We start from the raw sequence: 4714 nt of genomic DNA on the forward strand, positions 1-4714 counted from the left end.
AAAAAGGGGTCATCTATTTTCTTCACAGGGTCCTCTTATAGATTCAGATAGAATGCCATGCACATGGAAAATGATAGCTGGCTTTTTTCAGCAGCTACTTCGAGGGACTAAGTGACAACCTGGAAGTATAGAGGATTTGATGCCCATGGGAAGTGTAGGAAGAAGCTGGCAGATTATTCACTCTCCATCCCTGCAGACAGGCCACAAGGAGCTACAATACTTGGGAGACAGTCATTGTGATAGACATGGAGATGCCGCATTCAGATCTGAGGGAAGGGTCTTGCATCTCAGCTGCAGGAGTACTAATATCAGCAGACAGCTCCTAGGTGACAGCTGTATCTCAGTCCCTCTTAGCTGCAAAAAAATCTGCCTTGTCTGAGGATCTCCTGCCCCCCCAGAGGCAGAGCTTCCATCTCTGACTTATAAAGGCCCACAATTCCAGCCTGATGTATGACAATGATGAACAAGTCTAGTTATAGAACCCCTCCCCAACCAGAATAGTCAAAGCTTTGTTTAGCCTACATTAAGGTTCAGCCCCTCTGCCTAATCCTAGCTCCGTCCCCTGTCCCCTCCTTTTCACAGGCAGCAATCCCTTAAAACGACTTGCACTCCAAACTCCCTCAACCATGACTCCAGGAGAGCCCAAGCTCTCGGACCCTATGTGATTAGTGAGAACATGACCAGTTTGGGAACACAGCCCCTTTTTGCCTTTCTCTTTTCAGAATTCAGGGAAAGCATTAAGAACAGAAGAGATAAGTTGAGACAGTTGGTACTAGTAATCCTAGTCAAGTTAGATATTTGTAGTTAAAGACTGAAGCATAAAAACCTAGCTTTTAGTGTCACAGATGATAGATTATACCAATATAATAGCTACTGTAATTGGAAAAAAAAGACGATGATTATCTGAGATTTAGTGAGTCGACTTGCTAAAATGACATCTTAAAATACACTAAAGGTTATAGCACAGAAATGCAATCACCATTACAATGGGAAATTTTAATTATACTCCCTCCACAAAATGTCATAGGAAAGTATTTTCATTTAGCCAGCATGGTAAATGAAAGCAGTTATGTGTTTTCTGGTAAAGCTACAATTGAAGTCAAACACACCTTGTATTAGCTTGTATTATCTCTCCCCTTTCCTGCCTTTTTTTTTGATGTTTATAGCAGCTTTATTCATAACTGCCAAAACTTGGAAGCAACCAAGGCGTCTTTCGGTAGCTGAATGAATACATGAACTGTGGTATATCTCGAGAATGGATATACTCAGCACTAAATAATCCATGAGGACATGAAGAGACCTTAAATACATATTTCAGACTACTTTAAAATACATGTGTATGATTCTAAATATAAAGCATCCTAAAAAGGGCAAAGTTACAATGTCAGTAAAAAGATCTGATTTATAGAGGCTTGGCAGGAGAAAAAAAACAGGTAGAACTGAGGAATGGAGGGTTAGGGCCTAGATAGTTATGAATTATCATGCAGAATGTTGGATACATGTCAAACCTTAGTCAGTGGCCAGTGTGGTGAGGGCCATAATCCCAACTACTTGGGAGACTGAGATAGGAGGATTGCAAATCCAAAGCTGGCTTTGGCAACTTTTTGGGGGAGGGGGGTACCAGGGATGCTTTACCACTGTGCCACACCCCGTCTTTTTATTTTTAGACAGGGTCTTGCTAAGCTGTTGAGACTGATTTCAAACTTGCAATCCTCTTGACCTAGCCTCCCAAGTCTCTGGGGGATTACAAATGTGTATCTCCACACCCAACCAGCCTCAGTAATTTACTGAGACCCTATATAAAAATAAAAAAATACAAAGGGCTGTGAATATAGATTAGTAGTAGTGTTTTCCTGGGTTCAATCCCTAGTAAAAACACAAACACACACACACACAAAATAAGACCTTCAACAAAAAGCATGAAACCAAATATACAACTGGGGTTGTAGCTCAGTGGTCAAATGCTTGACTACACGTGTGAGGCCCTGGGTTCGATCCTCAGTGCCACATAAAGTTAATAATTCATTATAACTAGTAATAGGTAGTTAATAATTAATAGGCCGGGCTTGGTGGCACATGCCTGTAATCACAGTGGCTCTGGAGACAGGCAGGAGATCAAGTTCAAAGTCTTAGCAATTTAACAAGGTGCCAAGCAACTCATGAGACTGTCTCTAAGTAAAATACAAAAATAGGGCTGGGGATGTGGCTTAGTGGTTGAGTGCCCCCGAGTTCAATCCCTGGTACCTCACCCACCACTAAAATTAACATACCAATATTGACTCAATTAAGGAATATACAACACTAATAGGGCATATTAATATTAAAGCCAGGTGAGATAATGTACACCTATATGTCAGCTACTTAGAGGAGGCTGAGACGGGATTGCAAGATCAAGGGCAGTCTCAGCAATTTAGTGAAACCCTAAGCAACCTTGGAAGAACTTGTCTCAAATTAAAAGGGCTGGGGATGTGATTCAGTGGTTAAATTCCCAGTACCAAAAAACAAAGAGGCAGGGGGTTAGGATTATAGCCCAGTGGTAGAGTGTCCCTGGGTTCAATCTTGGTACAAACACAAGAAAATTAATATTAAAGAGAAGCATAAAGGAACTCTTTTGCTCAGTTTCCCCATAAACCTAGCAGCTCTCTATATATAGTTAATACTTGAGTCTGACAAATGATCAGGAGATACTGAAAATGAAAGACAGAAACCAGCCTAGCATTCATCAGGCTGTGTGATGATTTACCTATGGGCTCTCCACCACTTGTCCTGGGAGGGAAGAGGAATATTTGCAAATTTATGTCCTGTTTTGGGGCCAGTAGTGGGAAAGCAGAAAACTTTGTTTCTTAATTGCCTTCAGATCAAAATAGTACTTCAACATTGCTTAAGGTGGCACCTTTTGGTATCCTACAGTGCATTGCTTTCTCTTGTTATAATTAATCCTTTCATCTTATTCCGTTTTACACATTCAGGGCATATTATCTTCTAGTCCCAAGGGTGGAAAAATACAGGCTGGTGACAGGAAAAGGGAAATCATCCTCTTGGGAGTGTCAGGAACCCAAGTCTGACCTGCATGGAACTGCAGGTGAACCCAGCCTGCTGTTTCTGAAGAAATTGTCCATGGACTACACACCACCTGACACCAGAAGTTTGCGCAAAAAGGCCTCCACAGAAGTAGGGATGGGACACAAATTCACAGCCTTGCGCCGATTGGCTCTGGCAGCGATCCTTGCCCAAGATGCCAATACGGACTCCTGAGCTGAATTTACCACTTCAATCATGTTAGTCTCTTCCTCTCTCAACCTTATTATGCCTTTCCTGAAGCCCTGTTGCATTGGCCACTGCCTTCCATTTCCTGGAAACTGGATTCAATCTGGCCTCCTGAGATGTTTCAGGAATATCATTTTTGTTCAGGATGCGCATGCTTCTGTAGCCTCAAATAAACCTCTATTTTCTGGCCATCAGTACTCAAATTGTTGGCACCAGTTTCGCAAAGTATCCCGAGAAACCTTATTAACTGGAGGCAAGATGGTCGGCAAGGGAAGGGGTCGTATTTTACAATTAGGTTTTGTTTCACACCGCATAGCTGTCCTGAGCCCTGCTGCCTTTGCTGTCTCCCGGTGTTCCTGGAAATGTCAGGCGCAAATGACAGGGTCACCGAGAAGACCTTCCTTGAGGAGCAATTCGATGAGGAAAATGTGATTTTAACACTGGTCCCAGTTACAGAGGAACAAGAATATCCAATATAAACAAGTGTTTCTTCAACTGCAGAAAAACAGGAAGTCTGCTTTCCTGAAAAACCTAATTGTAAAATACGACCCCTTCCCCTGCCTTGTTTTTAAATGCCGTCCTATCCTCATATAGATTAGTTCACCCAAGTCTTGTCCTAACAAGTGTTTTCTGTGAAAGTCAGATAAGTCTCAAGACAAAGTGTCCCTTTACTAACCAAAGGCAAAAGGCTATACTCTTGGCATAGATAATCCATACAGCAGTCCACCCAACTGCTATCTGATAAGCTGAAGACTATACATCTACTATGTGCAGGCAAGTATGATCTTGGGTGTGATGGCTAATCTTGGTTTTGTTTTTCAACTTGACTGGATCTAAAGATGCCTAGAAAATTGATAAAGCATATTTCTGGGTATTCCGAGAGCGTTGCCAGAAGTGACTCAACAAGCTGAGTGGGGAAGATTCATCCTGAACATGGCTCGCACCATCCAATAGGCTAGGACTGGAGGGAATGAAAAGTGAAAGAAATGGGAAGCTCATGTGAGCAACCCCTCAAGGGGATGCATTTTTGCTGCTCACCACCTGCGGATAGACTTCAAATTCTAAAGGCTTTGAATGAGAACTTACCCCAGCTATACTCCGGCGGGTGGGGGTTCAAGGCCTTCAGCCTCAGACCATGGCTGTCTTTTTAAATTGGACATAAGAAAAAATACTGGCAATCTTTCTAGCTACAAATACCAGAATTACAAATGTCAAGCTACTGTCTCGTCTTTTCAGTTTGGTTCCTCTTGTTCTGAGGCTGCAAGCATTTTAGACTAAGCGCTATTCGTTTTCTCTCCTCTCTAGTCTGAAGAGCGCATTGTGGAACTATTCGGCCTCTGATCTGATCATAAGCCAATCTAAAATCCATGTGTGTACACACATGATTAGTTCTAATTCTGAAGAACCTTAATTTGTTAAGAATTTTAGAGATGAATTTCCCTTACCT

The 4714-nt window shown here is 42.1% G+C and overlaps 1 pseudogene; it reads right to left on the reverse strand.

The window, feature by feature from the left end:
* Positions 1–2904: 2904 nt before the first annotated feature.
* On the reverse strand, positions 2905–3581 carry LOC113192890 (developmental pluripotency-associated protein 2-like; annotated as a pseudogene).
* Positions 3582–4714: the final 1133 nt, after the last annotated feature.

Source organism: Urocitellus parryii, chromosome 10 (genome assembly GCF_045843805.1).
Source record: "Urocitellus parryii isolate mUroPar1 chromosome 10, mUroPar1.hap1, whole genome shotgun sequence".
NCBI classification, from domain to species: Eukaryota; Metazoa; Chordata; class Mammalia; order Rodentia; family Sciuridae; genus Urocitellus; species Urocitellus parryii.